The sequence below is a fragment of the Panthera pardus genome, unplaced genomic scaffold, assembly GCF_024362965.1.
Source record: "Panthera pardus isolate Hobbes unplaced genomic scaffold, ASM2436296v1 HiC_scaffold_7, whole genome shotgun sequence".
Classification (NCBI taxonomy): domain Eukaryota; kingdom Metazoa; phylum Chordata; class Mammalia; order Carnivora; family Felidae; genus Panthera; species Panthera pardus.
Window position 1 is genome coordinate 65348894 of NW_026527002.1, and position 25048 is coordinate 65373941.

At 43.9% G+C, this 25048-nt stretch overlaps 1 long non-coding RNA gene and 1 other non-coding gene across 3 annotated transcripts; both read left to right on the forward strand.

Annotated features, from left to right (window-relative positions):
- Nucleotides 1-5436: 5436 nt before the first annotated feature.
- On the forward strand, nucleotides 5437-5543 carry LOC128775387 (U6 spliceosomal RNA). The gene has a single exon (XR_008420111.1). It is a non-coding gene; the product is annotated as a U6 spliceosomal RNA (small nuclear RNA).
- Nucleotides 5544-7855: 2312 nt separating this feature from the next.
- LOC109273208 (uncharacterized) lies at nucleotides 7856-24581 on the forward strand. 2 transcript variants are annotated; one of them, XR_002082917.2, is made up of 3 exons: nucleotides 7856-8154; nucleotides 15046-15176; nucleotides 23845-24581. It is a non-coding gene; the product is annotated as an uncharacterized LOC109273208 (long non-coding RNA). The 2 variants fall into 2 exon arrangements; XR_002082918.2 differs by lacking the exon at nucleotides 23845-24581 and adding an exon at nucleotides 20844-21207.
- The last annotated feature ends 467 nt before the right edge of the window (nucleotides 24582-25048 follow it).

Consider the following 25048-nt stretch of genomic DNA (forward strand, 5'->3'; position numbering starts at 1 on the left):
ATGAACGTCCAAAGCTGGCAGAGCCCGATTCTCAATCCCTGGAAGGTAGGAGCCAGTCTCAGATACTTTTGTTAAATTTATTTCCTGGCTTTCAGCGTTTACATGAGCAACCTGTACACTTTGAACCTAGAGATTAGGGCTGAGTGCTCCCTGTAAATCTCATAGGGCAGATGAGGCCCTGTAGGCAAATGAGGCCAGATTTTAAGGGAAATTTACATTGGATATGGACATTTATTTCTGAGTCTTAAGCCTAATTTCTGTCATTTTATCTCGTCAAGGGAGTCCCCAACGCTAGCCAGAAGAATCTAAAAGGTGGGTATGATGACAGATGTCTCTCAGAGTAAAGTTAAATATTCTCAGTGAAATATCTGTCAAAAATAATTCAGTGTGGACATAAAGGCGGCCTTTATTTTACCTAACACAACAACTTGGGTCACCTTGTCAATGAAAAAAAAATCTCTATAAAACTATGATACAGTTCCACAATCCAAAAGTTCATTCCCAAAATTAGCCTAAGAGAGCAAATATCTTCATTGCACAGATGGTAAGAACGATGTGGTGAAAATGGTGTCTCAGGTCTCACAAAATTGTGAGATGCCTCCGGTCACAGACTTGCTAACCTGTAACACCAGGTAGGCAATACTGGAATGGGACTTTCCAGCACTAACAAGCAACAAAAGTTTAGACAACAAAGGTTCCTATGGGCTGGAACCTCTCATGACAAACACCCCTGAGAGCTGGCACAGTTGGACAGAAAGAGAGAGAGAGAGAGAGAGTCAGAGTTGGTTCCCTAGTCTGTTTGGCCACCAAAGTGCACCCCAGTAAGTACACCCTACAATGGTGGAAAACGAAGAGAATATTCTCATTGGTCACAAAGCCAAGCTCTGAGGATATAGAATGAGACAAAAGGAAAATATATGCATATCAACAGTCTTGGTCAAGCCTGAGTCTCTTGGAACCATGCTACTACCTAAAAGGGATGTGCCAGGGGGTTGGAGACTGTGTGATGTTTTACAGCGTACCTTGATGCATGGAAGTTTTCTTATTTTTCTTTTTTTTTTAATGATATTTTGGGATTTTTAAAATAAGTTTTAAATATTTTTTTAAATTTTAAACACAATCTAACCCCCAACATGGGGCTCAAATTCATGACCCTAAGATCAAGAGTTGCATGCTCTAGTGAATGAGCCAGTCATGTGCCCCCACAGAAGTTTTCTTGAGGTTGGTAGGTGACCTAGTGTCAACCTAATCCATTCCACGACCAATTTATCCTATGACGGGAGTCTTCTTGAAGTGGTGAGCACTCTAACAGCTTTTAAGTTCTTGACCTGTGCCCACCAATTTTGCAGCTTTGGCTTCCAGGATGGCCCTTTGCAGTAACCTTTACCTCATGTGCACATCACATGACACAGACAAAAAAATACAAAGACCATATCTGGGAGGAAATGGATCAGTAACCAAAAAGTACTCTACCAAATTTGGCCAAAGAGTCACTAGGCCCAAGGAACTAGTTCCACAAATATTTTCTATTGCTAACCTAAATCTTGAAAGAGAGAAAAGGACTCTCACCGTTCTTGCTCCTTTGGATTCTGCAGATGGAGATTCTTGAAAGCTAACATGGTGATATGGTACGAAATCTCACCTTCTGCCAGCTACTTGTCAGATGTCCCAAGGATCTCTCAGCTCCAGCAGAGTCCAGGGTAAGTGGTGTCCAGCAAGTTAACATCATCCTGCCAACTCCACCGACTGTCTGGGAGGCAGAACTTCCTCTGTCCTATGGTCCTTCTAGCTAGACTTAGAATCAGGTTGACATGATACAGATTAACAGGCAAAAATCAGGGTTTGACTGGTTCAGTCAGTAAAGCATACAACTCTTGATCTTAGAGTTATGAGTTCAAACCCCACACTGGGTGTGGAGCTTACTTAGATTAAAAAAAAAAAAAAAAAAGAAGAAAGAAAAGGAAAAAATCAAATTTAATAGGCATTCGTACAGGGAATCCACACAGACATGAAATTACCAGCTCATACAACTTTAGAGTCAGGATTAATTTAAGCCTCAGATATGGCTAGATCCAGGGGTACCATGATAACAACATGTCTCTCCACTCTGCTTTTCCATGTTCTGACTTTATTCTCAAGCAGGCTCTCCTCCTAGAGAAGGTAGTCTCTCACAACTCCAGACTAATGTGATACTTAAAGCCAACTGTCTCCAAAAAGAACTTGCTTTCTCCATAATTCTAAAATTCCCAGGAAAGTCTTTAAATGTATCAGATGCTGGCAGGACTCCCTATCTCCTTCATTTTCACGGAGGCTGAAGAAATAGGAAGTTTGTCCAGCATCTGATATATTTATTCTTTCCTGCATTCATTTATTCATTCAACAAATGTTATGAAGCCACTACCTGGCCAGGCACCAGTCTAGGTTCCAGTGATCCAGCAGTGAACAAAACTGACAAACAAAATCATGGGTATTAGATGCCCCTGATACATGAGTTTGGGCTCTCCTAGGGAATCTGAGCTATGCACTTGACTCCCAGCTCCTTCTGGGCCCTCAGGCAGGTGTTCCTGGACACTGGGCCCCATCTCTGGAAGTTGAGAGGTTAGTCCCCTAAACCTCATAGCTGGCAAATCACTTACCCGTTAGCTGAGCAAAGAGAGAGATAATTTCTGTATTATCCCTTCACAAACTTTTTTCTCTTCCTTGTAGAACCCAGAGGAGGTCAGGGAAAAATAAAATTTCCCCCATCCTCAGCTGCCAGTAGTATTCCCAAAATAAGATAAACTTCTCCAGGGGACTCACCTAAAAAACAGTCCAGACTTCTGTGCCCCTGAGAAAAACAATAATGAGTAGCTATTATTCTGGGCTACAGGTGGAGATTAAAGATGGACATTCAGCTTAACAGGGGCCAAGAGTGAGCGGAGAATATGAACTTCAGAGTTCCAATCCTGGTATTCCCACTTAGCAGCTTTGACACCTTGAGCAAGTTACCCTGCCTGAGGAGAAGCCCACCCATTTGCAAGTGGCAGTAACAATAATGATGGCACCTATATCCAAGAGCTGTGCGCAGGAGATGCAGTCATTCACTCAAGTGACCACAGGGGCTGAGGGCCGGGTGTGGTGCACTGTCACATCAAAGTTGGGGGCTGCAGCCAAAACGGAAAGACAACGAATGTCACAAAAGCAAACATCCAACGCTGTGAAACAGTATTTACCTAATAGCTCACCCTCCTTCCAAACAGCTCAGCCTGGACAGGAGAAGCAGGAAGAATAAGATTTCTTTGTCTGCTTCAGACACCGAGGCTGGTACAATGTGTACTTAATTCTTCGTTCTGGGGCCAATTGGCTTATGTCATATATTTAAAGAAAATCTATCTTTCTCTTAAAAACATAACTTGGTGCAAACGTTAGGTCAAAATTTCAGCTAAAGATTGGTTTCCTGCAAAATGTCAAGTAAAGTGTCCTACCATTTATGACAGGACAGCTGTTGCCTCTTTTTCCAAGAAGGAATTAAAGGATCTTATTACCCTAAATGAAAATGACTAAAGCATGATTATTTTCCTTTTAATCTTTTTTTCCCCAGTGGAAATTTACATAAGATGGAGTTGTAATCCGTTCCTTTCATGCCAGCAGTGTGTCAGAAAATCTCTACACTTGTAGTCCCCGTGGCAGCAACCCTTCACCTGAGCTGAGGCTGCGTTTGCCTCATGGAGTAGAGCTGGCTTTTATCTGGTGAATGCAATCAATGTAGACAAGTGCATTGGATGACTCAAACTGGAGATTATTTCGGGTTTTGAATTCCATGTGTATTTTGGCCCTCTTCTTTGGCTAAATCCACTGAATGAATTCAAGTCTGTTTGTTACTTGATGTTGTGGTGAAATGGCCTGAGAACCCTCCTGACATTAGGAATGCTGGCTTTCATCACTCCATACTGGTGATGGTGCATTTTCCAGTTTTCTAAGAAGGGATGATTCTCCAGACTCACTTCCTGGATCAGTGAGGACATGCCCTTTGAACCGTTCTCTCAGTGGTGGACCACTCTTTCACAGCTCATCTTTTTGCGATGTTCTGAAAAACACTGATTTGTGGCCACTGAATAGAGTTAACCCCTGGGGGGCAGGGGCATGGGGGGTGGAGGGTCAGCCATTTTAAAGCTGAATGAGCACACCTAAATGGGAATGAGACCCATGATCTGCCCTCAGGAGCAGCAACCAATGGAGTGACCGTGTCCAGCACTCTCGAGTAGAGGCCAGGCTTTTCTAAATGGGAATTTAAAACCTCCACTCGTTTTGTGCTGCGAAGGACCCTGTTTAGAGGATGAACAAATAAACTACAGCGTAGGAGAAAATATTTGCAAGTCACATATCTGATGAATGCCTTGTATGAAAACTATATAAAGGCCTCTCAAAACTCAACACTATAAAAGCAAAGAATCAAATAAGAAAATGGCCCAAACACATGAACAAATATTTCAAAAGAGAGGAGTTACAGATGGCAAGTAAGCACAAGAAAAGCTATTGAACATCAGTAGCCATTAAGAAAACGCAAATTAAAACCACAATTATATATCCCTACACACCTATTCAAATAGCTAAAATAAAAAAAATAGTGATAGTATCAAAAGCTGGTGAGAACCCAGAAAAACTGGATCTCTGGGGTATCGCTAATGGCAACGTAAAATGGTACAAGCACTATGGGAAACAGTTTGGCAGTTTCTTATAAAACCAAACATGCGCTTACCATATAACCCAGTAATCACACTCCTTGGGCATGTATCCCAGAGAAACGAAAACTTATATTCATGCGGAAACATGTACACAAATGTTCATAGCAGCTTTATTTAAACTAGCAAAATACTGAAAACAATTGCAATGTTCTTTTCTGGGTGAGTGGTAGAGCAAACTCTGAGATATGCATAAGGAGGGAATACGGCTCAACAAGAAAAATGAAGTATTGGAATGTGCAACAACCTGAATGATCCTCGAGGGCATTATGCTTAATGAAATAAGTCAGTCTGTAAAAGTTGCATACCTTTTGAAGTATGACTCTACTTCTGTAACATTATAAAAAAAATGACCCCAAAACCCCACATGGAAATGGAGAGTAGATTGATGGTTGCCAGGGGAGGGAAAGGATAGGAAAGTGGGAATACAAGAGGTAGCATGAAGGAGTTCTCCCATGGTGACAAAGCGGCTCTGTGTCTTGATTGTGATGGTAGTTATATGAATCTATTCACGAAATACAATTACATAGACACGGACACACACAAATGAATGCAGTCTTCAAAAATGATAAAAACAAGGGCACCTGGGTGGCTAGGTCGGTTAAGTGTCTGACTCTTGATCTCAGCCTAGATCTTGATCTCAGGGTTGTGAGTTCAAGCCCCATGGTGGGCTCCACCCTGGGCATGAAGCCTAGTTTAAAAAAAATTATAAAATGTGCTCGCTTCGGCCGCACATATACTAAAATTGGAACGATACAGAGAAGATTAGCATGGCCCCTGTGCAAGGATGACACGCAAATTCGTGAAGCGTTCCATATGTTTTAGTACGCGAGGGGTGTAAAGCGTATCGAGGAGGGTTAATAAAATTTGGAGGAATAAGAATCCAGAATGGATTATAACAGTGATTACTTTCTTAGCCACAGCTCATAGGGTTTTTGTTCTTTGGTGGTGAGGAATAAAAAATTTATAGCAGACTTTGACATACTCATTATAATTTATAAAATACATTTGTGGCAATGTCATCTTCATAATAAACTACATATAAAATCAAAAAAATTATAAAAGCAAAATGAGGTCTGTAGTCTAGTTAATGGTAATATACTAATGTCAATGTCCTGGCTTTGATATCATACTACAGCTTGTTATCACCATTAGGGGAAGCTGGGTGAAGGACATATGTGACTGTGCTATTTTTCGCAACTTCCTATGAGTCTATAGTTATTTCAAAATTAAAAGTTACAAAAAGCCCTCTATTCGTCATTTTCATTTATCATTTGCTTAATCATTTATTCATGGTGTTAACTCTAATGATAACCCTCCGTGTCAAAACAAAAACAAAACGGGGCGCCTGGGTGGCTCAGTCGGTTGAGCGTCCGACTTCGGCTCAGGTCACGATCTTGCGGTCCCTGAGTTCGAGCCCCACGTCAGGCTCTGGGCTGATGGCCCAAAGCCTGGAGCCTGCTTCCGATTCTGTGTCTCCCTCTCTCTCTGCCCCTCCCCCGTTCATGCTCTGTCTCTCTCTGTCTCAAAAATGAATAAATGTTAAAAACAAAAACAAAAACAAAACAAAAAACCCAAACCCTCAAATAATCAGCAGATCTCCTTGTTTATTCTCAAAGCATTGCTGGGAGCTGTCCCGAGCCTGCCCGTGATCCTTCTGAGCACTTGTCTTACGCTCCATCTCTGACAGAAGCATTGAGGGTGGACGCGATTGTCCTTTGTTGGCAGGGCTTCATCTAGACCGTCCTCCGGGGTCAGGAGATTCACTCTTGGTCTGTCGTCCGTGAATTTACGCAAATTCTTAAGGACTTTATCTTTTCAAACACTGTTCCTTCTAAAGTCACTGAATTTCATGTGTTTATCTCCATTGTTTAAAACACTCACACTCAATATTTGTAATTCTTTTAGTCCTTTGAAACTTCATGGGTGCCCCTCTTATTTGGGTCCATTGAAATTTGGTCAACAAGTTTATTTACAGGCATACTTTCTATGTCTTTCATGAATTCATAGCATTTGCTTATTTCTTCAAAGCTTTGGTCTTTCCATACTTGAATCCATACCTTTTGAGCTCTTGCTCAGATGTAGATTCCTCTTAATAATTTAGTTTGCCTCTTCTGATGTGTCCTCTACATGCCCTTCCTTGAGTGGCGGAATGACTAAAATCACACACATTCCTTCAAGTGCTGACCCATCTAGGTGTTGTACAAGATAGATGGAACCAAACTTTTAGAATCCAGGACCGGTGAAAGGCTCTTTTACATGCTAAGTTTTACAGGTGTAAATTTTTCTTCTAGACTTTTTTCTTCACTTGTACTTTTTTTTTTTTTTTTTTTACCAATTGAAATATGCATAAAAGGAACACAGAGGGCAGCCTCTATCAAAGGAATTGAAAGCTTTGCCCGAGAACACCAGGCACTGGGGAGAAATGTTTCCCGGGCGCCCATAGCAGGCAGAGACAGTGAAAGAGGAAAAGTGAAGGTAGCAGACATTTACATAATGACATCAACATATTTTAGCTGCCAGCTGTGAGCTGTCTCCAATTCTTCTTTCACGAGCTCCTCAAAGTGCTAGACCCAGAGTGACCCCTGGGTTTTATTGGCCCCAAGGGCAACTCTGAAAGTAACTACAAGTAAGTTTCCTTTTGTTTCTAATGCTGCCCAGAATACTGAGCAGGATTTTCTTATCCTGATAAGAAAAACACAGCGCAAGTATTTTTGGCAAATAATCTACAGTGAATACTATATCTGTTCTCTGGCAACTGATGGCCATCATTGTATGGTTTGACTTGTTCAGATCTGTCCGCTTTTAATGTGTTTTTATACATTTGCCTATCACGCTTTCTCTCTTTTGCTTACTCAGTTGTTCACTGGTTTCATGTCATTTCTCATTTGCTTATTATTATGCACGTCCCTGGGTTATGCCCTGGGAGCACACCACAAATATCACTATGACTGAGTGCCCGACACTCAAAAAGTAACTGGCATTTGGTAAGTGGGGCACGTGACCCAGCCCAAGCCAATTAGCGTATCACATACTCCTGGCTACAGTGATTGGTCCACAGACAGCACGTGTCCAAAGACAGTCCAATCAGAGCCCCCAAGGGCTCTCGTGTGAAAGCCCCAGGATGACCCAAAGCTCTCCTACCTCTTTCTCTCTACATCCCCAGCACGTAGAGGAGCCCTTGACATGTAGTGGCCCCTCAATAAGTATTTTTTGAATTATTGAATGCTATGCCTTTCTTTCTTATTGTACCAGAAATCTGAGAGGACACGAGAGGCTAGACCTGCCATCTTACCCCCTCAGGGAGCCTGAGACTGAGCCAACAGAGCACAAAGCATGCGGCAGGCAGAGACACGTGATTACATCTGGGAGCCCTGAATCTTGCCATGCCTGAAGCCAGAGCTGCCCTTGGTCTTCTCACTTCCATGAGCCAGTAAGTTTCTGTTTTGCTTAATCCGTGTTTAGTTAGGTTTATGTTATGTCACTGTTTACTGCCGAGTCCTAAATGAAAAAATTAAAAGAAGGGTCATGCCCCGGCCTTAAACTGGAGCATTTCAGTCCCTTGGAAGGTGAAATATGGAGCACAGGCACGTGGGATGGGAGTTTGACGGAGGTGCTTTCCATGACGATGTGCTGATGCCTGTGGCAGAGGGGTGATGGCAGCAGGCATAGAGACAGCACTGGCGATGGTGATGATGCTTGTAATAATGGTGGTGAAGGGGCACGTGGGTGGCTCAGCCGGTGAAGACTACAACTCTTGGTTTCGGCTCAGGTCATGATCTCACGGTTTGTGGGGTTGAGCCTTGCAGCAGGCTTTGTGCAAACAGCATGGAGCCTGCTTGGGATTCTCTCTGTCCTTCTTTGTCTGCCCCTTCCCCACTCGTGTGCAGGCTCTTCCTCTCTCTCAAAATAAATAAACATTTAACATGGTGGCAGACCCAGTGGTGTTGGTGATGCTGCTAATGGTTAAAAAGGGGGGGGGGGGGGGGGGTGGGGGCTGGGATGGCTGCAGTGGTGGCCATTAGCACCAAGTGACTCTCCTCCTGTCTCCTCCAACACTCAGCACCACTGTAAACTAACCTTACAACTTCCTCCAGAATAAGAAATCTTAGAACTGAAAGAAACCTCAAGAAAGTATCTAGTATGAGCCCCACATTGTGCTGAGCATGGAACCTGCTTGGGATTCTCTCTCTCCCCCTCTCTCTCTTTCCCTCCCCTGCTCGTGCATGCTCTCTCTCTCTCTCTCTCTCTCTCAAAATAAGTAAACTTTAAAAATTAAAAAAAAACAACTGATCTTGAACTTCTAGCCTTCAAAACTATGAGAAAGTAAGTTTTTGCTTACCTACTTTGTGCTACTTTGTCATGGCAACCCTAGAAAACTCATGTAGGGTCAGTGAACTAGTATTTCTTAATTCCCCCCAGTTTGTTCTAAGACTCAATCAGTGTCTAGAATAATTGCCTTAAAAGGTAAACTTACATTTTGCAGCCCTCTTTCGAGACACTGGCCACACTTCACCTGTCCTACCACAGGTCCAACTTCCCTATGAAAGTTCCTAACCTCAGTTAGGACCTTCACTGCACCATCTCTTAGAAGTACCATGCCAGTGCCAAGAACTCATTTGCTCCTGCTAGCTCTTCCCCAACCCCAAAGTTTTCACCTCTCCCTTCCCCCAAACCACATGCAAGTCAAGCTTTTATCAAGCATTTACTAGGCAAGGTGCCATGATGCCTAACCACATAATATATTTTTAAAGAAGGGACTTTCAGGGACCTTTTCTCCTGAGCAAGGTGGGGGGGTGGGGGTTGCGGATTCAAGCTTTACACTGCACCTCTCAAGTTATGCCAACCGGGAACCTATCTAAACCATTGATGCTAAGTTCTCAGGGAGCTAGAGCAGGAATTTATTTAAGATTTTGTTTTTAATCAAATCTCTACGTGCAATATGGAGCTTAAACTCACAACCCTGAGATCAAGAATTGCATGCTCTACAGACTGAGCCAGCTAGACAGCCCTAGAGCAGGAATTCCCACCACCGGCACAAGGAAGGGAATGAATCCTTGGTTCAGGCAGCACCATGAATGAGTTGGTAAATTCACCTTGGCAATCTTTGAGCTGTGTTCTCAGTTTCTGTGCACAATTTTCTTTGTCTCAGACTGCCTTGCTACTCTACCAACTAATGCTAGTGAGAAGGTATGTCCATTAATAGTTAAGAGCATAAGCTCTGCACTTGGAAGAACCTGGTTCAAATCCTAGCTGCTCCACTTTGTAGCTCTCTAGAACAACATCCTAAACTTGGGAATATGCAGAAGAGGTTCCTGGGTGTTCTTTTGGTGCAGTTTTTGGACTTGACTTTCTACTGAGTAGGCAATTTTTGTCTCTGTAGGGGCAGAGGTTAACTTTTAAATTTTGGTCCAGTTAAGATGCAAATAATTTAACTCTGGTGGTAGAATTGGTTCCAAGGGTTATGGTTTATGGCCCTGTTGGACATTAACCAGCTTTCCATCTAATCCAGTAATATTTCTGTATTGATTTCCTGCTGCTGCTATGATAATTTACCACATCTTAGGGCTTAAAACAACATAAACTTATCTTAGTTCTAGAAGTCAGAAGTCCAAAATCAGGTTCATGGGCTAAAATCAAGTGCCAGCAGGGTTGGTTTCTTCTGGGGGCTCTACAAGAGGATGTGTTTCCTTGCTTTTCCAGCCTCCAGGGTCACCTACATTCTGCAGCTTGTGGCCCCTTCCTCCATCCTCAAAGCGCATCACTCCAGCCTCTGCTTTCACTCTTCTGTCTCTCACTCAGACACTCCTGCCTCCCTTGTATAAGGATGCTTGTGATGACACTGCACTACCAGATAATCCAGAATAATCTCCCCATCTCAAAATCTACAACTTAATTACATCTGCGAAGTCCTTTTTACCTTTAAGGGGACGTATTCACAAGTTCTAGCATCGGGATGTGGACATCTTTGGAGGGTGGGGAGGCATTATCTAGGCTACCAGGCTTTCCTTGTATTTCTTTGTTAAATCATCTGCATATACCTAAATTCTCTAATGCTCTTTGGGTAAGCTTTAATATCCTACTGGTTCTCACACAAATTAAAGACTAAAAATCTTTGACATGTGATCATTTAATACTCACCTGAGAATCACGATGCACATTTTGTAAAAATACACTTAACATAGCTTCGTGACCCTAGGCAAGTCACTTAACCTCTCCAAGTTTTACATCTCTATAAGCAAGGATGACATAAATAATAATAACACTTAATTTGGGGGGGTTGTCATTGTAGGGGACAAATGAGACAATGTATGTACAACAATTGGTTCAGCGCCTTGTGCATCATAAGACCTCAATAAATGTTACATGCTGATGCCGATAAGAACCCGGACAAGTACTGTGGCCCCCTGTACCTCCACTTGCCTAAAACCAGTGCTGTGCTTAGCGCCCTCTATTTGCCTTTGTAGCTCCCTCTAGCTTTAGGACCAGTTAGCAAACATCAGGTAGTTTCATTCAAGTTGCAAAAAGGCGCCCCCTCTCGGTGAAGAAGGCATTGCAACTCCAGCCAGAGCACCTGACCTGGCAAAGGGGTGCTGACTGGTTTTCAGTCTCCACTTGCCCTTCCCCAGCCGGGTCCCTTTGTGGCACACACAAACTGTACACTCCGCGTGGGGAGTCCCTGACCATGATTTTAAAACTAATTGATGCTGGTGATTATCATAGGAAGCACTCCACATTGTTCTCTGGACAGAAGGAGAGTGATGTAATAATAACCTGAGCAGAAAGACAGGACTTGTCTTTGTACTGATTTCATGCCAAAACATGTCAAATTGCAACAGACAATTGCCAGGAAACTTATTAGCATCAATAATAATATTCTTGCGCGCACACACACACACACACACCCCAAAACCAAACAAAACTAAATCTGCCCAGAACAACGGACAGTCATCATTCAACAGACTACAAACAGTTCCTCCCGTGGCATGTATAATGATGGATGAAACTTGGCACAAATGTAGTGTCCTGCAGCTATGGCTGCACTGACCCCAGAACTGCTTGAACTCAGGGTCATGTTTACACTGTAAATATGTAAATATGCTATGCAAATATGTATACTCGCTCCATTTCTTAAAAAAAAGAAAACAGAACCATGCTTAAGGTGAGCAGAGCAGCCTTGCCACTCAATGTGTGGTCTGGATCGCCAGCATCTACATGACCTACCTGGCTGCTGGTTAGAAATTCAGAGTCTCAGGTCCCCCAGACCTGCTGGATCCAAAGCTGAATTTTAACAAGATTCCCAGGCAATTCAAATGCACATCAAAGTTTAAGAAGCTCTGCTCTAAGAACTTCTGAGTGAAAGCGGTGGGTGGTAATATCCTTCTGAATAGCTGTCCCTCTTTGTAAGGAAAAATCACACCATTGCTACCAACCAGCAGGGATGTCAGAGAAGGGAAGTCACTGAAGCCATCTTTCTACACAAACATTCATTAGGGTCTGTTGTATGCCAGACATTGTTCTAGATGCTGAGATACAGCAATGGAAAAGAAAGAGAAAAAGAAAAAGAAAAACCCTGCCCTGGAAGATCAAATGAATAGTCTATAGCATGTCAGGTGGTGGTAAATACTATGAAGAAAAATTAAAACAGGATAGGGAGGGTGACATTTTTGCACTTTTTTAAAAAAAATTTAAATCTTTCCTTTGTTTTCACATTTTTGCTTCTTCTTACTTCCAAAAGTAAAGGAGATCGTAGCTCTGCAGTTTTTGCACTCTTCAACATCATGGTCAGGAGAGGATGCTTGTGCAAAGATCCAAAGGAAACAGAGACAAGCTTTGCAAATATTTCCTGGAACAGCATGGCAAGGAAAGGGAACGGCACATGCAAAGCCCCAGGGAGCAGAAATTACAGCATGTGTGTATGTGGACGAGAGTGACCCATTGATGATTGATCGAGGGAGAGGGAAGAATTGCTGATGATGTATGTTCTCATCAGTGGAAGAGGATGAGACAGAGGACACAACAGAGGCCAGTCCAGTAGGGGAGTATAGAGTCTGACCACTAATATGAGGGAAGGTAGAACACATGTGCCCAATGTGGGTAAGCTGGTAAATAAAGTGGCAAAGCTCCCAGAGGTTTCCTGTAGGGTTTAAGATTTCTCCTTGTAATAGGAGTCAAGTTCATGAGTTGAGAGAGAGAGAATACTAGAGGTATAGCAGAGAGGGTAGCGTTTGAAACGGCTGGAAGAGTGAACAGACCAGGGAAGCGGGTGCTTGTTAAGTAGCACTGATTCCTCCTGGTGACACAGCAGCTGTCTTTCTCCAGCCACGTTCAGCATCAAGTGGAGACGAGGAGAGAGTGGGGGGTTGGCAGTGAAGATAGGAGCGGCCTTCCCCAGGGAACAGGGGGCTCCCTCTTGACTGCTTGAACCTACAACCAGAAATGCTTAGTGTTGGAATTTCCCTGGAGATGGGGGCTGCTGGAAGCAGAAGCCAAGCTTCAGGGACCCCATACTGGAAACCTACATGAGTTCAAATCCTGACTCGGTCACTTACTACTCTGCATCCTGGGGTACGTGTTCTCACTTCTCTGAGTCTGCACCCCTTCTCTTCAGGCTCTGCTTGTGTTAACGCCTCTGCCCAGAGGCTTCCTCTCCCTTTACCAAGCCAAGGAAATGGTCCTGGTCTGCTGCTTGAAGATACACATTTTAAATATTCAAATGACTGTTCATGTATTCATTCAGGGAATACTAATAGCTCATATTAGGAGAAAAAAATGGATAGGGGCATCTGGGTGGCTCAGTTGGTTAAGCATTTGACTCTTGATTTTGACTGGCGTCATGATCTCACAGTTGGTGGGATCAAGCCCCGCCCTGGGCTCTGCACTGACAGTGCAGAGCCTTCTTGGGGTTCTCTCCCTCTCTGTCTCTGTCTCCCCTTCTCTCTCTCTCCCTCTCTCTCCCTCTCTCTCTTTCTCTCTGTCTCTCAAAATAAATAAATAAACAGTTTTTAAACAAAAAAGGACAACAAGTGGATAAATCCAGGTTCCAGTAGAAGTTCTACCAGTTACCAGTTTTATGAAACACACAGAAATAGCTGCACCAGAAAGTTTCTAACTACGCCAAGGCTCATTTTTCTCTGCTGCAAAACAGAAACGTTAACACAATGTTCCTCACAGGGCTGTGTGAGAAATAAGTGAAATAATCAAGCTCACCCACAAAGATACTTAGTGCAGTGCCCAGGCACATAGTAAAAGCTCATTAAGCGTTAGCCGTTATTAGTCACAGATATGTTTTGCTAGGCACTGTGCTAAGAGCTGGGGATGCAAGGATAAAGGGGGTCATTTGTGTTTCACACGATTCATATTATAGTGAGGGAGACAGTATCTAAACCAATACATTATAATCGTGATGCAATTAGACACGAGCTCTGCCAAAGACGTGTATACAGTTACCACTGACGGGTAATGAAGCAGAAGTTTTCACTGCACCTTGGGAAGATGAGAAGTCTTCCTGGGGTGATATTTGGAATGGTCTTCCAATGACGAGACATTTGCCAGATGGAGGAGGGGAAGGGCATCCCACGTTGAAGGAACAACGTGGCATCTTGAAAGGGCATAGTGTATCCATGAAGCTGTGCGGAGCCACAGTCACTGGAATGGAGGGGACATGGAAAAGCAGAACAGCAGATGAAGCCTAAGAGGCAAAGGTCCCACGTGGGGAGGGCCATGTTTGCCACGCTAGCCCTTCCCACGTGATCTGATAAACCATGGGCAACTGTGTTCAGGTTTTTAGGCAGAAGAACAAGATCAGGATCCTGGCATTACAATGGAACATAGATGAGAGGAGAAACAAGGCTGAGGATGGGAAATGGGAAATGGCCAGGAGGCCATTGTAATAATGCAGGTGCGACATGATAAGAACTTGGACAAGGGCAGTGGCAGAGGGCATAGAAAGGAAGCTAAGGATGGGAGAGACCGTTCAGAAGTCAAATCCACAGTACTCAGGAATGTGTTGGGGCTGGATGTGGGGTAAGAAGATGAGGGAGTCATTCACCATAGCCTATTAAACTCACATAGCGATGGGTTAGTGAAGCGGAGTTTAAAAATGTTTTAGCAAGTGAAGGCTCCAAATCTAGGGCAGCTTGAGAGTTACCTTGGAGCATATCTTCTTTGACTCCCTGATGAACACTTGAGCATTTCCTGGTAATCATGTAATAGTAAAGCAAATAGCACCCATTGCCCTCAAAAAAGACTATATGACCATGTATCTATAATGCAAATATAATATTACTATAATATTAACCATTATGCCATGTGCGTGCTACAGGAGATATGGAACAAAGAATACAAGACCTAGCAGAGAGAAACATCTACTCCTTGGAGGCACTCAACCATGAGAACATTTTTGAAAGATAGAGATGGGCACTGAACGAGGGAGGAAATGCCTGAGCTGAGCAGGTGAGCAGGAAAGCATTTTTCAGGTGTGTTGTGACAGCCCTTCATCCTGTGAGCTGTTCCAGAACGAAAGGATCCATGATCAGAAAAGTCTGGAGATTCAACCCCCTGTCACAGCATGTCTCACAATTCTCTTGACATATTAAAGATCCTGAGAAGCCCTGCAGTTAAAAATAATTTGTCTAGGGGCGCCTGGGTGGTTCAGTCGGTTAAGCGTCTGACTCTTGATTTTGGCTCAGGTCATGATGTCACAGTCCGTGGGATCGAGCCCCATATCAGGCTCCACACTGACAGCAGGGAGCCTGCTGGGGATTCTCTCTCTCCCTCTCTCTCTCTCTCTGCCCTTCTCTGCTCATGCACACATGCTCTCTCTCTCTGTCAAAATAAATAAACTTAAGAAAAAATAATTTGTCTAGTGAAAAAAGCAAGTTAATGGTTACTTGAGACAGGTGGTAGGGATAGGGAGGGGCACAAGAAAACATTTTGGGGTAACGTACATGTTCTATATCTTGATTGGGGTGGTAGGTTACATGGATGTACGTATGCGTCAAATTCATTGACCTGTACACAGAATGTAAACATTTTGCTGTACATTTTATGTGTAAATTATACCTCATTTAACTTGATTAAAAACAATAACAATTTGTTGGGGGGCCTGGGTGTCTCTGTTGGTTGGGCATCTGGCTCTTGATTTTGGCTCAGATCATGATCCCAGGGAGGTGGGATGGAACCCTATGTTGGGCTGAGCATGGAGCCTGCTTAAGATTCTCTCTCTCTCTCTCTCTCTCTCTCTCTCTGTCCCTCTATGTCCTGCCCCCATTTGCATGCTCTCTCTAAAACGAAAATTGTCTAAAAATTATTATAACTCGTCTTTTTTTTTTTTTTTTTGCCTTGGAGAACCTTTTTATTATTTTCATTAATATTCCCTCAAAAGGCCTATTTCTCTGAACACCATCTGGAGAAACACCAGTGTGTCCATTTCCTATGGCTGCTGTTACAAATTACCACAAACTTAGTGGTTTAAAACATCATAAATTTATTATCTTACAGTTCTAGAGGTCACACATCTGAAATGGGTCTCACTAGGCTAAACTCAAGGTGCTGTGTTTGTTCTGGAGGCCCTAGGGGAGGAAAGATCTGTCTTCTTGCCTTTTCCATCTCCCAGAGGCCACCCACATCCCCTGCCTCAGAGGGTCCCCGTTCCTTCATCTTCAAAGTCAGCAATCATATCCCTGTGACCTCTACTTCCTTCCCCAGATCTCCTTCTCTGACTTCTACTTCCCTCTCTCACTCACTAGAACCCTTGCGATTACCCTGCACCCACTCACATCATCCAGGATTACGTCCTCATCTCAAGCTACTTAATTGGATCACATCTGCAAAGTCTTTTTTGTTGTATAACACTGCCAGTTTCCAGGAATTAGGACAACTTGGGAGACTGGGGGCATTATTCTGCTTAACATAACCAGTTTTTAGTGTAAAATAAGAGGGGTGAATAAGAACCCCAGAAATGAAGGTTGAGGAGGTTGAGGTCAGATCAGGCTAAAGAATTTGGTAAGCGACAGGCAGAATTTCTTTAACCTTAAATTGCTACATTTACATGTTTTAAAATATGAAAGCTATCATCGGGTATAAAGAGTTTTTCCTCGGATCACCAGCCATCCAGTTCCCCTTTATGGGACCAACAAATGTTACTTACCACTTTCTTATATGTTATTTCAGACATAACCCATGCCTACATAATTCCTTTACACACATGGTAACATAGTATAAAAATTGTCTTGGTGACTTTCTAACTACTACTCAGCAATATAAGTTGGATATCACACCAGAACAAGACAATGAGAGCTTTTTAAAGAGTTTATTTATATTTTTTAGTAATCTCTACACCCAATGTGGGACTCGAACTCGCAACCCCAAGACCAAGAGTCCTATGCTTTACCAACTGAGCCAGCCAGGCATCTCCAAAGAGAGCTTCTTTATTCATTTCAAATGGATACATAGCATTTAATTTTATGGACTGGTGATTCTTCTCATGGTTGTTCATTGGAATGGCCTAGGGAGATTTTGAAAGATCCCCAGGAGTTCCAGTTATCTTTTCTCTGCAACAAATCACCTCAAAGGTTAGAAGCATAAAACAATGACCATTTTGTTATGCTCACAATTTGGGGGGGGGGGCAAGAATTCTTGTAGGGCACAGTGGGGACAGCTTGTCTCTGCTCCACAGTGATGGGGGGCTTTGGTGGGGTGACTTGGATGGCTGGGAGATGGCAGGAATGGTTTGATTGGAGCCGTGTATCTGGGGCTTTGATTTTGACATCAGTTGGAATGCCTGGTTACTATCCACATCATATCTGCAGAGGCTGAAATATCTAAAAACGATTCCTGACTCACATGCCTAGTGCCTGGGCTAGGATGGCTGTAACAGCTGGGGCTGAATGGACCTCTCTCTCTCTCTGTCTCTCTCTCTTCTTTCTTTCTTTCTTTCTTTCTTTCTTTCTTTCTTTCTTTCTTTCTTTCTCTCTCTCTCCCTCCCTCCCTCCCTCCCTCTCCACCCACCGCCTGTCTTCATGCAGCTGGTTTGGGCTTCCTCAAAGTATGGCGGTCTCAGGCTAGTCAGATGTCTTACAATGGCAGCTGGCTCACCTCAGAGCTTAAGTTCCAAGAATCAATGCAAAAGCTACAAAGCTTCTTAAAACTTAGCCTTTGAGGGGCGCCTGGGTGGCTCAGTCGGTTAAGCGTCCGACTTCAGCTCAGGTCACGATCTCGCGGTCTGTGGGTTCGAGCCCCGCATCAGGCTCTGGGCTGATGGCTCAGAGCCTGGAGCCTGCTTCCGATTCTGTGTCTCCCTCTCTCTCTCTGCCCCTCCCCTGTTCATTCTCTGTCTCTCTCTGTCTCAAAAATAAATAAACGTTAAAAAAAAAAAACAAAAAACTTAGCCTTTGAGATCTCAGACGACCTATTTGATCCCCTTCTATTGGTTGAGCAAGTCCCTAAACAAGAGACTATCCCTGTTTAAGAGAGGGGGAATTAGACTCTACCTCTCAATGGGAGAAGTGGCAGAGACTTTCAGATCATCCTAATATACCACACCCAGGTGACCTGAAAGTCAACCAGGCTTAAAAACCACAGTTAAAATGGAATACTACGTGGCAATGAGAAAAAATGAAATATGGCCTTTTGTAGCAACATGGATGGAACTGGAGAGTGTGATGCTAAGTGAAATAAGCCATACAGAGAAAGACAGATACCATATGGTTTCACTCTTATGTGGATCCTGAGAAACATAACAGAAACCCATGGGGGAGGGGAAGGGAAAAAAAAAAAAAAAGAGGTTAGAGTGGGAGAGAGCCAAAGCATAAGAGACTGTTAAAAACTGAGAACAAACTGAGGGTTGATGGGGGGTGGGAGGGAGGGCAGGGTGGGAGGGAGGGCAGGGTGGGTGATGGGTATTGAGGAGGGCACCTTTTGGGATGAGCACTGGGTGTTGTATGGAAACCAATTTGACAGTAAATTTCATATATTAAAAAATAAAAAAAAATAAAAAAAATAAAAAAAAAAAACCACAGTTAAAATGTTCCAGCCCTTATTAGCCAAGCCCTTATTGATGAATATGCTGGTTGCTTCAGATTTGCTGCTGCTGCCAGTGATACAGCACTCAGTATGAACGGCAGTTGTGATCTCACACATGGGCAGATGTGTCTGGGGTAAATTCCAAGAAGTGAAACTGGTGTGGGCTAAGGACACCGGGCTGGCTTGGCTGGTAGAACACGTGACTCTTGATCGTGGGATCGTGAGTTCAAGCTCCACAGTTGGGGGGAAACCAAGGGAAATTGGTGTGGATTACGGATTAGATACTAGAAGTTTTTGAGTGATAATAAGGTGACACAACCAAGGTGGAACTTTAGAAAATCCAGTCTGTCTGCACTGCCCGGGATGGAGCAGAGGGATGCAGGAATTGTAGACAGAGACCAGGTTGATTGTGGCCAGACCGTCTGGCGGGGACAGATCATAAGGTAGAAGTACATCTAGAAAGCGACAGGTGAGACAGAGCTCCCGAATGCTATGATTCTCGTTACAGGTGATGGAAGACAGAGGGTGAGGGGGTGATAAACTTATCAGTAGGGACAATATGCACTGGAGTGCTCATGGCCAGTTTCTGAGAAGGGGTGGGACTTCAGATGCAGCATGTAGGATGAGGGGAATTTTAATAGGCAGCAAGGAAAAGGGAAGACAATCTGGTCAGCAGCATTTCATGAGTTAGAAGCCACGGAGAAAGCTCCTTCTTGAGATAGATAATCCAGCTCAAGCACTCAGGGCTTAGCTGTTACCTGTCACACAGCAAGTATTCAAAACGATGATGCATTATTCTCAATAATAGCCAGTAAGGTCTACTAAAAGCTTAACAAATTGGAACAAGACTTTGGATGACAACTGTCAATGCTCTCATTATTTCTAAAGAGATCTACACGGAATGGGAAAAGCTTTGGTTCGGCCATCGATTCTTCAACCATAGGCCCAATCCGAAACCGAGAGGGGTTTCCTCATTCTGTCCTAGAACCCCTCATCAGCTTCCCTTCCTTCCGAGGGATGATCAGTGGGAACTGACGCTAGCTGCACAGAGAATCCCTAGAACCCCATTCCTGACCCACCATCACCCACTCAGCCTGGTGCTCCTGGTACTCCTCTCCTTGCCATCTGGTGACGGGCCCAGGAGTTGATGCTCTTTGGGGTGCATTAACAAAAGATCCCAGAGCAACTCTGAAAAGGGTCTCGCTCTAAGTGCTGGAAAGACCTTCTCTGAAGACTTGATACAATTCTGGGTGGTACATGGTAATGAAAAGAAGTAACATCTGGATAGTATATTAGGATATGGCTAACTTCAGTCATCCTCTGGGTCTCAGCTTAAAAAGTCACTTCCCATGGGGTGCCTGGGTGGCTCAGTCAGTAAAGTGTCAGACTTTGTCTCAGGTCATGATCTCACGGTGAGTGAGTTTGAGTCCCACATCAAGCTCTGTGCTGACAGTACAGAGCCTGCTTGGGATTTTCTCTCTCTGCCCCTTCTGTGCTCTCTCAAAATAAACAAATTTTTTAAAAAATCAATTCCTTGGGGCGCCTGGGTGGCTCAGTCAGTTAAGCCCCAGACTTCAGCTCAGGTCATGATCTCATGGTTCGTGAGTTCGAGCCCCACACCAGGCTCTGTGCTGACAGCTCAGAGCCTGGAGCCTGCTTCGGATTCAGTGTCACCTTCTCTCTTCCTCCCCACTGCTCGTTCTCTCTCCCTCTCTCTCTCTCTCTGAAACAAATAAACATAATAAAAAAAATTTTTTAATCACTTCCTCCACAAAGTCCTAACAACCCGGACACTGTTTGAGTGCCCCCAATATGTACTTTCCTATACTCTAAGCAATTATGACACTATTGTTATTCTTGTGTATACGTCTCCCTTATATACACACTCTCTCTTATAAATGAACTCTTGTTTGCACATCTCTGTGGTAGAGAGACCCCAGTGACTCCCACTTCCGGTTTTCTATGCCTTGGTATAATCCCTTGCCCCTTGACTATATAGCCAGGACCTGTGACTTGCTTCTAATCAGTAGAATAGACAAGGTCAAGGGATATCACCCCCAAGGCTGTATTAGCTTATATAACACTCCATCTCGGCAGACTGGAGCAGGAGACTCTGCTGGCTGGCTTGATGAAGTCAAGCCGTGTTGAAGAAGCCGCCGTGGCAAGGAGCTGCAAGTAGGCCCCCGTTATCATGGGCGGCCTCTACGGCCTGCAGATGGAATGCAGCTGACGGCCAGCCAAAACCGAGGCCCACGGTCTTACCGTGATAAGAAAGTCAACTCCTCCAGCAAGCTGAAGAAGCTTGGAAGCAGACTTCCCTCCAATCAAGCTTCCAGATCAGAACGAACCCAGTGGACACCTTGAGTGCAACCTTACAAGACCCTGAGCAGAGGAGCCAGCTAAGCTGTGTCCAGACCCTTAACCCACAGGAAATGTGATATAAAAATGTATACTTTCAAAGCCTCTAAATTTCTGATAATTTGTTACAGCAATAGAAAACAAATATATCCCCCACTAGACTATAAGCTCTGTGCGGGCAGGAACCACCTCCATGGCGTACCCCTCATTGTACCTCCAGCAACCTACAGCGTGCTTCACAAATATCTGTGGACTGGATGTACATCATCCCTACAACACTTATAAGCACTCCATAAGGAGGATCATTTTTACTCGAGTTTTTTCCGAGTGAATCCAAGATTCACACAGAAAGAGAAGAGACAGGACTTGAACGAGCATTTCCTCAGACCGGACCCCAAGCTCACTCTCTCACATCTGTAGGAACAGTGCGGGCTTTCCATCCCGGCAGGCCCAGTAGAAGCCTACACGCATTACTGTCCCTCACCCACACTCACGGCAGACATCACGGATAAATCCCTGTATGCTCTCAGGCTGAGTCCATTGCAAACCTTCTCAACTCAGCATTTCGGTAGCCACGAGCAATTGATCAGAGCTGGCCCAGGAGAGGAAACCTATTTATCATCTGAGCTCTCAGCTCCTAGTTCTCTCCATATCTCCGTGCAGCTGAATTTGGGATCTATCCCTAGGAATGTGCAGGAAATAATAGGAAAGCAACGAAAGGCTGGGCATAGATAGAGTGGTACCCAGGAAAGAAAAGTCGAGAAAAGAAAAGGGAGCTAGGGGTGGGGGGGTAGGGGGGCAACGTTCCTAGAACTTTCCCTGCAGAGGAAAGCCCTACAACATTTCCAGGCAGGAAATTCCACTAATGACGCATGCTACAGCTGGGTTCTCTCATGGCTGAATTCCCTAAGTTAGCTGATGGATTCTTCCTTGCACAGAAATTGGATTCAACAATTCGAATCCTTTTTTAAATTATTATCACTGCCATGCCACCCCAGCTGATGACTACACCAGGGGAACAATGGACTGAACATTTGCCATGGCTGATATTTTTGTTGTTTTGACAATTAAGGTGTTATGTTTGCCTGAAGGGTTATGGTTTTGATATTTTAAACATTAATCTCCAGAAAAGAAAGCTAACTGTTCAAACAAGGAATACCTATGCTGACATAAATATGATAGAGCCTTGAAGTAAGAAAAAAGATTGAAAAGTGAGGAAAACAGTCAATGAAACAGTTGTCTGGCTTTGACTTTATTTGTTAGTAAATTGAGTCAATCCACTTTGCTCTAGGCATTAAATAGACCAGGGTTACCAAAGATATTATGCTGACAATACCACCTCTCCTGCCATGGCAGGCATTACTAATTAATCACATCATTCCTTCCTCCCTGAGTCCCAGCTTGGTCTTGGGAACCTTCCCAACGTGGAGCTCCAAGCAGCCAATAACAATCTATCATGTTGGATCTCCAGGCAAAACTACTTGCCGTCCAAGATTATCGGCATAGCCCCAACTCACAAGTTAGCAAACAAACAAACAAACAAACAAACAAACAAAACCAGTAGAGTGAAGCTTTAAGATTAAGAACACAGAAACTGGACTAAGAGTGTCTGGATTTGAAGCCCATCCCTGCTATCCATTAGCCATTCCATGCCTCAGTTATGTCAGCCATCAAATGGGGATAATAACGGCATCTACCTCACTAAGCTACAATGTCGATGACATGAGTTCAAATACATACAGATCCTGGAAGAGTACCTGGCAATGGCACTGGCTGTTCTTATATTTTGATTCCCTTTGTTCCATGTACAAAATCTAGCTCTTCTATCGGACCGTAGTTGTTCAAAGGTAAGCAACATGCTTTTTCTTCTTTGCATCCCCAGCGTTTAATACACAATAGGAGCTGAATCAGACTCTTCCAGCCAGACCGGCAGACTCACCATTTCCACCCTTGCACCTTGTGCATTTCTGCTTCCGTCTCTTCCACAGCTTCTCGCCTCCCCCACTGCTTCCCATCCCCCCACCAGCCTCCATGTCTTTACGGCTCCCCTTCATCTTCTTCATCCCTCGACTCTCCCCACCAAACCCACCCCGCCAATATTCACCTGATCTCTAGCCATCCTTCAGAGCCTACCCACCTGGAGTCCTTATTCATCTGTTCACCAAATATTTCCAGCTCCCTGCTTTCTGGGCTTGTAGTGGAATTTTACTTCCTGCCCTGCCCCCTGTGGTGGGGTGCAACCATATTAAAAGGTTGGCCCATGAGTGGAGAATTTGATTGCTGGTGTGAGACCCTCCCAATCTCAGATCCGTTTCCTCTGCCACAACAAGAAGCAAAGATCCAACCTGAGGCTGCTCTATCTGTCCGGTCTGGAGTGAAATTAGGGGAGCAGAGCCACCAGCTGACCCATGATGGACCAATAGCATGAATGAGAAATAAATCTTCATTTTTTTAAGCCACGGAAATTCATCATTACTATTTCTGCCACCATCACCTGATCTATCCTGACAGATACATTACCTTAAGGTCAGCGCCCTCCTACAAGCCTGCTCTAGGCTCCCCTGACCCACAATTTCTTCAAAAGGGCAGGAAAAAAACTCTTACCCATTTTTATCCCCAAATCTAACATACTGTCACACAGTATGTTACCCATTAACATAAGTTGGGTTTAATCTCTGGGCCTCTAGTTTTTCAATCTATAAAACAGGATAATGAATTTCTTGCTGTTCTTACTTTGCAGGGCTGTTGTGCTCCTAGAATGGAATTATGTGTAAGACAATGCTTTGTGAACTATAAAATGATGAACTCATCTCAAGCATTACTATTAGATAATAAACTACTGAGAAACATTCTCGGAATTCATCCATTCATCTTATACTTGGTACCGTTCCATTTTGATCATTAACTACCTACACACACGTCACTTTTTAAGTTCTGTAACTGTTCTTAAACTCAGGAATGATAACAGTGGTCAACACCTATTGAATGGTCAATATATGCCATGCACCGTGCTGCGCGTGCTTTTCATGCCCTTGTCTCTATAATCCTCAAAGAGTCCTAGGAGAGGGACACCATATGCCTATTTACAGATGGCAAAACTGAGGTTCAAAAGAGTTAAGTATTTGGCCTGAGGTCAAGTGGCAAGAAAGTTGCAGAGTCATGAGCTTGGTCAATAACCCCAAGTATTTGGAGCCCTTGGAATGGAAGCTATTAGCCACAGCACTATTCTCTCTCCCAAGGAAGGTATGAACCAAACGTTCTTCAAACCGGGCAGGAAGGACCACTGCGTGCTCAGGAGTCCCTGGTGTGGCCACCGAACAGACAGCAGAGACTCCGTGTATGCAGACTGCCAGACACTCCACTCGCTTCCCCCGAGTCACACGGGCTGAGCTGCTGCTGTGTTTTAAAATACATGCATCCAGGGGTGCCTGGATGGCTCAGTCGGTTAAGCGGCCGACTTCAGCTCAGGTCACTATCTCGCGGTCCGTGAATTCGAGCCCCATGTCGGGCCCTGTGCTGACAGCTCAGAGCCTGGATCCTGTTCAGATTCTGTGTCTCCCTCTCTCTGACCCTCCCCCGTTCATGCTCTGTCTGTCTCTGTCTCAAAAATAAATAAACGTTAAAAAAATAAAATAAAATACACACATCCAGGAGGGAGGGGAGGGTGGGTGATGGGTACCAGTTTGACAATAAACTTCATATATTGAAAAAAAAATTAAATAAATTAAATAAATAAATAAACATAAATTTAAAAAAATACACACATCCATGTAGATGAGTCCACCCCCAGTTTAGGAAACTCAATACATACAAGACACACACACACACACACACACACACACACACACACACACACAAGCATGCTTCTCACTTTAGAAATATATATGCCATAAAAAGCATTTAAAATAGTGCCAGCTTTGTGAACATCTGCCTGGTGTGGTCAC